Genomic DNA, 11921 nt, shown 5'->3' with positions numbered 1-11921 from the left:
CTAAAAACGGATGTAATGGCAATAACAACGCTGAATCAGGAAATATTCCTCTGCCAATGAGGTATAATGGCTTTACACAAATTATTTATTAATCGTTTGACACTCTATTTTCAGATCTCCACAAAAAGTCTAGGCAGAAAACGTGATTGCAGAAACTTCGCAGAACCTACGCAATAGCAAAGCAAAGCAGCTTCTCAGAGGAACCTCAGAACATTTGAGTTTATCTTGAGAACTTTCATTCTAACATTGTCTCCACTGTTGCGTCATCTTCTGGAAAGAAAGCTTATAAGATTCTTCTCAAGATCTTCGAAGTATTTACTGTGAAGACAGCTACTTGTCCAAGCAAAATTCAGTGCACATCGTAACAGTTGCTCTTAAAGTCTTTAAAATATCTCGCCAGAAGCAATATTCAATTAATAATTCGTGAGAAAAAATACATGAAAAAAGCGCCATTGCAAGTGGGCTGAAATTGACGCATAGTTCAAAAAAGAATTTTTCTCCATTTAATAAATCAACGTCAAGTACTATTAATAGCAGCAGCAAAAGTTAGAGGAATTCATAAAATTCAAAAGCAAAATGTGCAAAAGCGGTAGCCAATAATGCAAAAACGGCAGCCATAAATGCAGCAGAGCAAATATTTCACAAAGTTTAAAATAACTGCTGTCACAGATATCCATCAAGCCACAAAAATCTGATGTAAAAACTAGCAGTCATTACGTTATTACGTTCCCGAGTATTCAGAAAATTGTTATTTCCGTTCACCTACTGTCTGCCTTTGTCTATCTTTTTTATACCGGAATATTGTTATTCAGAGAATGGCTAAAAACTATCGATTTATTGTTGCAACCCTCCAAATTAATTGAGGTGTTGGGAAACTATTTCACACCAACGCGACGCTTTTTAGCCAATTTTTGCCGTTTGATATCATTTGCAGCGAGACACTCCATATAATAAATATATAATTACTATTATGAAACTGATAGCACCAAGCTCTCTTTATTACCATAATTCTTGAATAGTTCAACACATTATAGCAGATAATAATCAGTGATTGCGCACAAAGCGTAAGTTCTAATTTTTTCGACCTTCATTTTTAGAGTGGTTTCAATATAAATAAGATAGCTTTACGGACATGTCAACAGCTCATATCGACCGATTCTCATTCAAATGACGGACCAGTTATCAACGCCTAAAATCTGTTGAACACTTGATATAAACTATTTTAAAATCTAAATAATTCGAGGCCATATTTGGTTCTTATTTCCATCTAATATCTTAGCCCTTAAATTTTCAGGTTTCATTCAGGGTAACCCAATGACAACAGAAAAAAAATTAAATTTTAATATTTACCAAAAAACACTTCGAGTACTTGAAGATCTTCCTTTTCAAGAAGACAAAAAGAACTTGAAGTACTTATACTGATAAAGGAGGTGTAAGCTTTCCTTTGTACGTGTTCTCAATCAACTCCAAGAAACTTGTAAGCCGGGTATGGAACCTGTTGGAAGACCACTAAAATTTACGCAGGACCAATACAAAGGAGGGTCTCTCAAAGATAAAATAACTACAATACCAGAAACAACCAACGATTCAGTCCATTAGAAAACTCTTTCAATTACGTCAAGACTTAAAAGACTACCCGATTCTGCGACACTTGTTTAGTACCTAAAAACTTTTTACGGTACGATTTGATCGCATTGATTGGAAAAAACTGTTAATGAAGCTGAAAACACACTGAACTAAGTAGCTACAAGGTAATTCACTCAGCAATGGCCAGTTAAAACAAAAAAAATCACTATTGGAAATCTATTAAAAACCCAGTGGCACATTGTTTCTTCAAATTTAACTGGCAAAACAAAATTCCACTAACATAAAATCTTAGCAGAACCATTTCTAGTTACATTACACTTCTGCTTATCATATGTATCTTCAAACAACTGACAAGGTTATTTTGAAGATTTAACAAGAAAATGGGGATAATTGTGTTTTATGAAAAGATTAAACATAATCGACAAACGTAGGGCAAAGTGCTCTCAAACAACCGGCGAGCCGTTGGCATTGTCAGTAGCTAGCTACGGTTTAGTTACACTATTTTTTAGCTTAATTGAGGGTGCGTGAGGTGAGCGCAGAGGGGTCCCCAGGGGGGCAACAGAGTGAGGAGGGTAGGGATCTGTTGCTGCCTCCGGGCCACGTCTTTACGGTCTGAACGACATCATTACGTTCTAAAATTATTAAGATATTAATGAAATTGAACAAAATGTGATCAAGAGAAAAATAAACTCTTCTATTGAAAATGAAATTGAGAAATTGGAAACAGATTCAGTCAATTTGTGAAGAGCTTCTCACTGATACCACCTTAAGATTATATATAGAATATATAATCTTCTATATTCCGAAGAATTCCAAGACCTACATTTCGCCGCACAGTGGATCTAGTAGAAAGTAAATTTTAAGCTTTCCAAAAAATTGTGCAGTAAAACTTCATTGAATTCATTGAAATTAAGGCTTCGATCACTGGACGTCCGATATAAACTTAAATTACAGGTTCTTTAAGACCCTCAATAAAGTTTTACGTTGAAAGAAGCTCAGGACAAAGTCATAATTAAAGCAAAAGTTGAAAACCTTTATAGTAAATTTTTGTTTATTTCATTATATTGTCCTGGATGTTTTTGGCTAAACTGATCAACGCTTGTTGAAGGAAATTGAGTTCATAAAAGGCCTCAATCTACTCCACCTGAATTGAGACAAAGAAACTGAAAAATTCCAAAATACTAATAAGTTTTGCGAAATTGTTTAATCGATAAAAATAAGTATGATTTACTTAAATGACATTGAAAGCACTTTTCTACTAACTCACTGAAACTAAAAACAGTTCAACGCCATATGATTTTCTGCAACCTTGCAAAAACTTTTGATAAAGAAACCAATATTAGACAAATGTCAAGAAAACCAAGTTTTCGTTTTGACTCCTTTTAAAGTACTTTTAAGTCTCAGAAAAATTAATGCCGATAACAAGAAACGACCAACTAGCAAACAATCGTTCGCAAAAGCGTGTACAAAGATAAGAAGCATATTACAATCAAAGCATCAAAAGAATTTTAAATAGGATAGCTTTCATTTGTTCATTTAATTCTATTTATTTTTTTTTTCAAATTTATTTTTCATTCTCGAGTTTTCACGAACATAACTTTGCAGCGCAATACTCTAAGTTCCGCAAAATTTTACGCACGTTTTTAGATGACATGTTTGTAATTTGGAAAATAACAGTGCATGAAAAGAGTTCTGTTATAAAATCTAGTTTTTGTTTACAAAGTGCACGATAATTTGAGTTGAAGAAGCAAACATTGAGGAGTTAAACATTCAATTGCGAGGAAACAAACATCAAGTAGCAAAGAGGGCCCTACAACCCAATTTTACATGCGTGTGTGGCCGAAAAGCGTGTTGAGTGTCGATGAAATCAGCGTTTCGAGAGCTTTTGTATGGTGCAACTTTTATATGTTTTGGGTGAAGATTTTCGATTTAATCTAAAGAAAGCCATCCTCTATGAGTTTATCCGACATTGCCATCGAAATGCTAGCACAAAATTGCTTTTGAACCCTCGCTACTAATGGGCTCTTACTCGACCTTCACCCGTTTCATTCAGTTAGAAGGCTGAGAGAGAACAGCTTAAATTATGCATAAGATAAGCTTGACAAGAAGGTCCTTTTGTTCAACGTTCAGTGGCTAGAGAGATGAAGCCCTGAGGAAAAAGAAAGATATCTTGCATGATTCTGCGTGCCTCAGAAAATTCCCACATTAACTGACGGCATGAAAAGCATCAGAAAACTGCATTCGGTAGACTCGCAAAAAAATGCAAGCATTCGCGAACAATTTTTTGTATCAACAGCTTACAACGATAATGCAGCAGTACTCTAAAGATTCAAAATTAAATTATTTTGACATAAATAATATTGACTACGCGTTATTAGTACCTGTAGTCTTTTTTCGCTTTTCACCGACTATGAAGAACTGAAAAGTTCACCGGATTAATGTGATTCATTTTCAAGAAAAAATCTTTCTTGGAATATACAAAAAAACCAAAAAGCTTATTGGCTCACCTTGTTCACTAAAAAGATGAGAAGAAAAACCATTTCATTAGCATGGTATATGTATCACAGTTGATATATCAAACTATTAAGAAACTACTAGGAATTACCATAATGGGAACTTTTTTTCGAAAACTCCTTAAAGTGATAAAATATGTTCACATACAAAGAATGTTTGAGAACCAAAAAGTTTTCCAAGTAATTTTTCAATTTTACCAGAAGCTAAACAAAAATACAAAGAAAAAAAGACGCAGAGGATTAATTAATATTGGCCTTGACAGAAAGCTTTATAACTGCGTTAAAAATTAAACGAGTTTTTTCCACTTAAAATTCTCCCACAAAATTGGAGAAACGCTGTTCTTTGCCTATTTTTCTACTCCTCAAAGATAACACCGTTTACCAAAACATTATAAAGCTGGAAAAATTCAACTAATGGTGGTTTGCCATTCCTTTTCCAAAAAAGCAGAAATTAATTTTCTGCATGCATCGCAATTATGTTTATAGGGAAGTTTGTAGGAGTCAATTTCCATTGTCTTGTGCGTAAGTATATTGTATTGTACTATGGGCCGAAATCAACTAAACTGTTTCCACGGGGTCTAGGAAATAAACCCCCACGGAAAAAAAACCACTTTAGATAGGAAAAAACCGACGGAAATAAACCCCCATTTTAAAATTAAAATTCGGTCGTGATAATGTGTTCGGTTGTGATAGTTTCATATCAAGTCCCACGGGCCACTGAGGCATGGCCATGGCCCGCGAAGCATGCCCAAACGCGCAGCTCTTTAATGGTAAAGTGGGCGTTTATTTCCGTGGGAGTTTATTTCCTATTGTTGGCGCAACTTCAAATGAGCTACAAAAGCAATCAGACAGCAAGAAATAACTTTTGAAACCGAAGAAACTTAGAATTTCTCAAAACTCAAAAATGGTCAAAAATGAAAAATTTTACAAGTTGGGACCGAAAATCTGTCCATCCCCCCCCATTTTGGGAAGGCAAAACCCGAGCAACCCGAGGTTATGGCAGACGGTTAGGGTTAACTCTAAGCTATCCATGGACCCAACGAACGTTATTGCATCAGACCCACAAGTGTGGCTATTAGCACTTATATGGTGCAAAATTGGCATTTTTCGATATTTTATTTATTGTTAAATTTCTTAAGTTGTTTATTTATGATTCTTTGGATGATCATTAAAGGTGAAATACCGTAAAATAGAGGCATTTAGAGTTACGTAATAACCATCCGTGCTTATGTCAATAAAAGTAAATATTGCAGTAATTTGACATTTACTATGTAAACAATGACCTAAATCATTTTCTTGATTAACCAATCAGAAACAAGTAGCGATGATGTTATAAATGATAAATATTTGATTATTTACTTTGACCCAATTGTTTGATTAGTGAAACCGTATTGTATTTAGAACCATTCGAAACTGTTACCAAGAGCAGTTGGCTCTCAGATAGACTAAAATTTGATTCTTTAAAAACTTTAGTCTTTTTGCTAAGTTTTGCTAGATCTTAAGATCTTGCGAGTTCTAAGTTAGTTGAGCTTACTTAACCAGAAGTTTGCAACAATACTAGCTACTGGCTGAAGCCTTAAAAACTTCAGCACGAGATTGAACATAGATTATCACTTAGGATTTTCTTAACTTCAATCAACAAAATTAAAGTTACAGTCCTTTACCTTTAATACGTCCGAGCGACTAATTATTTTTGCGAGATCGTTAGTCAATCGAACCCAGTGAAGAACCAGGCCGGCGTAAAACTCGAGAACCAGGCTGTGATATATCGGTTCCGCTGAGATTCTTGAGCAGCCGCAACATTTGGTCCGCCGACCCGGACACCAACAACAGCAGTAACACGAACAGCAACGAATCTTCGATTCAACCTGGTGGACCAAAACACAACCAGCAACGATGGCCAGCAAAAGTCCCAACAGACACTGGAAGACAGCTGATTGGAAGGCGAGTGGTCAACTCAAGACGTTAGAGAAAGAGCAAGTTGATCTACTCAAGTCCTTCTCCAGATACCTCAACGAGCTAGAAGGCTTCCTGACACAAAACAAAACAATAACAACCGAAGGTGCTTATCGATGTTTCTCCGAGACATACGACAACTTGGAAGACAACTGACAACAGCAGAGGTTACTATTAAAACCAAAGTATTTTGAAAGCTTTGACAATGACACCAAGCGTATGTTAGAAGAAAAGAGGAAGGTCTTGCGATGGGTAGTTGACAAAGTACCAGATCTCCGAGGCATTGAAGATTGTCGCCCAATAGTCGTCGACTACCGGAAAGATACACTGAGAGAGTACAAATTATTGGGAGATTATGTTCCAATCGCGAACGAATTGTTAGAACTCGAAGAGAAATTGAAAGCAGAAAATTTAAGCGAATCCAAAAAACAGATACTGTGTGATCAGGCGGAACGGTTATTAGAAAAGCTAGATGAAATTTGTGCAGAAGCTCTTCGAATAGCGAAGACAGAAGCTTGTCACCATGGGTTTACGAATTTCAGTAATGCTAGGAGTTACTATCAAGACCTGATCAAACAGTACAGGCTCAGCAAGGATTGTGGAAACCAAACATCGTTAGTGTCAACTACATCGACTGGTGACAAAGACCCAAACGACGAAACTGTAATTGATACAGGTAATGGAGCCATAGAAAACACTGAGGAGAACGCCGAGGTCTCTTCCAAGCATTCTGCTACACACGGAAGCAGAAAACAACCCAGTATCGCCAACTCACGATCATCAAAAAGGCGACAGATCGAAGAAATGGAGCTCGAACACCTAAAAGCAAAGAAAGAAACAGAGCAACGACTGCGAGAGCGCCAGTTGGAGTTAGAGCAAGAGCGTGAAGAAATAGAACTTCGTCGCCAGCAAGAAGAGTTACGTTTGCAACAGCAACAACAACAACAGCGGCGAGAGCAAGAGTTACAACAACAACAAGAGCAAGAGTTACAACAACAACAACAAGAACAAGAGTTACGTCTAAAAATGCAGCAACAAGAAGACGAACTGCGTTTTCGACAGCATGAACGAGCCCTTGAAAACGAAAGAAGAAAAGCAGAAGACGAAGAAGAAAGACGTAAGAAATTTGAGCTGACCAAAGGAAGCTCACGGGCATCTGGATCAGTGGCAGATGAGATAGAAAGTGTTGGATCAAAACGAAACCACGAAAGAACAGCCGGTTGGGTAGAATCAGGGGCTCAACAGTCTGTCCCTCAACGACCACTATCTCCGAATGTTGTTATCGACCCTCCAACGAATGTCACCAAGGACAGAGCTGATAAACGTTTCAGCACCTACCCGAAAACTACCCCGCTGTTCCAACCAGGCGAAAGGCTTTTTTCAACGCAACTGGCTGAACCGAGCATTCTCCAGAAACCAGAAGTCCGTAAACCAATTAGAGTAACGGACCCACCAGCACCGCCGTTGACAAGGACGACGTTTCAGCAGCAGCGAACGTCAGCAGTTCAAGACAGAAACAGGAGTCAGAGTCCCATTAACAACTCTCGAAACATGTCTGCTGAGAGCAGAAACAGGAGCACAATGAATCACACCACTCCCCAAGTCATTTACCAACCAGTACCAAGCAGTGGTGCCAGTGGCTTGCCAAAACTAAAACTGACTTAGTTTTCAGGAGATCCTCTGGAGTGGCCAGAGTGGTCAGGTCTTTTTGATGTTGTTGTTCATCAAAATCAAATCAGTGATACAGAAAAGATGCAATACCTGAAGACCAGTCTCACGGGTCAAGCAAAGGCAGCAATATCGGGAATGGGATTCAGCTCGCAATCATACTATCACGCTTGGGATATAATGTGAGAAGTACGGCAGATCAGATTTCATAGTCAACGCGCAATTCAAGAAAATACATACTCATCCTCCCGTTCGGCATGACAATTCTACGAGCATCGTCAAGTTTGCAAATGTGGTTACAAATGTGGTGAACACCTTGACTCAACTTGGATACACATCAGATCTAGAAGCAGAAGCAGGGCTTAGTTCAACAACGAGAAAACTTTCTCCGCAACTGAGAGAACAGTGGTTGCAGTATATGCAAGATCGTCGACTACTGAGAGGTAACCTGATTATTTTCAAGGAGTGGCTTGCCTCCAAAGCTGCAATTCATGAGAACTTGTTAGCACAGACAAACTCGTCGTTTCACAGAAATAAATTTCAAAGCCGTGATAAACCGAAGACGAGTACCTTTGCTTCAAACGCTGAAGAGTCAAGCAAACCCAAGAATTTCGAATGTCCCTTCAAAGACGGACAACATCCGATTTGGACGTGTGAAAAGTTTAAATCATTGAAAGTAAATGAACGACGAGAGCATGTCCAGAAATTCAGACTGTTTCAATTTTTTGAAACCAGGTCACATGTCGAAGGATTACAGAAGCAGGACCTGCAGCGTACCCAGCTGTGGAAGGCGGCACAACAGGCTTTTGCACAGCGAACTACCGAAGAAGGAAACTACAAAGAATGTCTCAGATGCTACAACGGCAGTAGCAACTAACATCACCCAAGGAGGACTCCCTGTGGTACGAATCAAGCTGAGAAACAGAGACTTAAGCCTAAATGTACTAGCGATGTGTGATTCAGGATCCTCAATCTCCTTTATGGACAAATCAGTGGTGTCAAAACTCCAACTCCAAGGCCGAAAAGCGTCTCTATCAGTAGCAGGGATCCATGGATCACAGGATGTAAAGACTGAAATTGTGCCGATAGCTGTTTCAGCACATGAGAAGTCTCGACCATTGACAACAGTGCAGTTCTACGTACACGAAAAACTGAAATTGGGTGACCAGATTGTGGAGTTGCAAGAATTGAAAGACCGTTACCCACATCTGAGGAACTTGCCAGATCAGAGCTACAATCTAAACGATGTTCAAGTGATTCTTGGACAAGATTGCTACGACATTCATCACCCTTTTGAATTCAAGAAGTCAGAAGACAAAGCTGCACCATGGGCAGTGAAATCAAAGATTGGTTGGGCTTTAAGTGGACCCCTACCAGCGAAGCAAGCAGCAACTCTTGCGACCACAGCAACATCAATTGCGACGACAAATTAGCAAACCAGTTGAGTAAGTGGTCGGATATCGAGTCCTACGCTTCAAACTGCGATGTCACCGGACATTCAAAGGAAGAACAACGAGCAATCAAGACGTTGGAACAAACGACCCGATTCAACGGTGAAAGATACGAAGTTGGACTTCTGTGGCGAGAGGACGAAGTGAAGTTACCCAACAACTTCTTCTCTGCAATGGGGCAACTCAAGTCCTTAGAACGACGCCTGCAGAAAGACGAAACGCTAAAAAAGCGCTACCAAGAAACCATCGACACAGATGTCAACGCTGGATACGTTCGGAAAGTAGATCAAGCTGAACTGAATGAAACCAAAGACAAACTGCAATGGTATTTACCACATCATCCCGTCATAAATCCGCACAAACCCGAAAAAGTCAGAAGAGTGTGTAACGCAGCAGCAAAGTATCAAGGTGTAGCCCTAAAAGACAAACTTCTACCTGGGCCAGACCTGCTGCAGAGTTTGATCGGAATCATATTTCGATTCCGAGAACATCAAATAGCCTTATCAGCCGATATAGAAGCAATGTTTCTTCAAGTAGCTGTCCCAAAGGATGACAGCCGATGTTTACGATTCCTCTGGAGAGAAGATCCAGAGCGGAGAATAGATAATCTACGAGTACACACGACACGTTTTTGGGGCGAAAAGCTCGCCGCCTTGTGCAAATTACGCCTTGCACCAAGTGGCGAAAGATAATGCAGTCAACGACGAAAATCTTGTCAAAGCTGTCCAGCGAAACTTCTACATGGACGACTTCCTCAAGTCAGTCAGAACACCTCAAGAAGCGATTGAAATTTATCAGAAAGTCAGACATCCTCATCAAAGGTGGATTCAAGTTGACGAAATGGATAACAATTGACGAAGAAGTCAAGTCACACATTCCAGAGACAGACAGATCAAAGTTGTGAAAACTTTCGAAGCAGAACCACAATCATCCTCAATCCTAGGACTCAACTGGAATGTGGACACAGACAGTCTCATAGTCTGTCGTGGAACTGAGCAAGAAGTTCCAGCAAAAAATAACTCAGAGAATTGTCCTATCCTTTGTCTCAGCAGTGTTCGACCCACTTGGGATATGTTCACCATTCCCCATACGAATGCGGTTTCTACTCAAAAGCATCTAGCACAGACATCTGAGATTCAAGAAGTCAGAAGACAAAGCTGCACCATGGGCAGTGAAATCAAAGATTGGTTGAGCTTTAAGTGGACCCCTACCAGCGAAGCAAGCAGCAACTCTTGCGACCACAGCAAGTAGCTGTCCCAAAGGATGACAGCCGATGTTTACGATTCCTCTGGAGAGAAGATCCAGAGCGGAGAATAGAAATCTACGAGTACACACGACACGTTTTTGGGGCGAAAAGCTCGCCGCCTTGTGCAAATTACGCCTTGCACCAAGTGGCGAAAGATAATGCAGTCAACGACGAAAATCTTGTCAAAGCTGTCCAGCGAAACTTCTACATGGACGACTTCCTCAAGTCAGTCAGAACACCTCAAGAAGCGATTGAAATTTATCAGAAAGTCAGACATCCTCATCAAAGGTGGATTCAAGTTGACGAAATGGATAACAAGTGACGAAGAAGTCAAGTCACACATTCCAGAGACAGACAGATCAAAGTTGTGAAAACTTTCGAAGCAGAACCACAATCATCCTCAATCCTAGGACTCAACTGGAATGTGGACACAGACAGTCTCATAGTCTGTCGTGGAACTGAGCAAGAAGTTCCAGCAAAAATAACTCAGAGAATTGTCCTATCCTTTGTCTCAGCAGTGTTCGACCCACTTGGGATATGTTCACCATTCACCATACGAATGCGGTTTCTACTCAAAAGCATCTGGGCAGCAATGTGACAAGCATGGGACAAAGAGTTGTCAGCAGAACACTCAAAACTGTTCAGTGATTGGTGCTCTGAGTTGAGAGAAATAAGGACAATGTCAATAAATCGACTTTATTTTGAAAACGGATGTACAAACTTGAGACTTCACATCTTTACAGATGCATCAGAGGAAGCAATGTGCATTGTGGCATATCTGCAAAATGAAGCAACGCTAAAACTGACATATGTAATAGGGAAATGCCGTGTGGCACCCATCAGACATGACAATACCGAAATTAGAACTTCAAGCCGCACTCTACGGAGTTCGTCTCAGAAAGCAGATACTCAATGAACATGATGTCAATATTGACAAAATCTATCATTGGACCGACTCATCAACAGTGCTACAGTGGCTACAGGCAGCGCACAAGAAACAACAAGTATTCGTTGCGAACAGAGCAGCGGAAATATTGGAAAACTCATCGATGAATCAATGGAGACACGTCAAAGGTGTCGAAAACCCTGCCGACATCGGAACCCGAGGAATGTCCATCGAAGGCCTCAAGGAGTCCGTATGGCTAAACGGGCCGGCATGGCTCCAGGCAGATGAAGAAAAGTGGCCAAAGCCGTGGTGCCAAGTGAACGAACTCGAACCTGAGCAAGTTACGAGTACTGTAGCAACAGAAACAAAACTAGACCAAATATTTGACTGGAGACGATACAGTTCCTTCAACCGAATTAGAAACTTCATTGCCTACTGCATGAGGTTCAGGACAAAGCAGAAAGGTATCCTCAAAGCAGACGAAATTCATCACGCAGAGCAAATACTGTTTCGATTTGTTCAAAACGAAAGCTTCCCGAATGTTTCGAAATCTATAGCGAACAGCAAAGAAATCTCCAAAACATTAAACATTGCCAAATTGTCACCCTTCACAG

Source organism: Convolutriloba macropyga, chromosome 5, assembly GCF_964194025.1.
Source record: "Convolutriloba macropyga chromosome 5, txConMacr16.3, whole genome shotgun sequence".
Taxonomy (NCBI): Eukaryota; Metazoa; Xenacoelomorpha; order Acoela; family Convolutidae; genus Convolutriloba; species Convolutriloba macropyga.
This window is presented reverse-complemented; position numbering follows the sequence as displayed.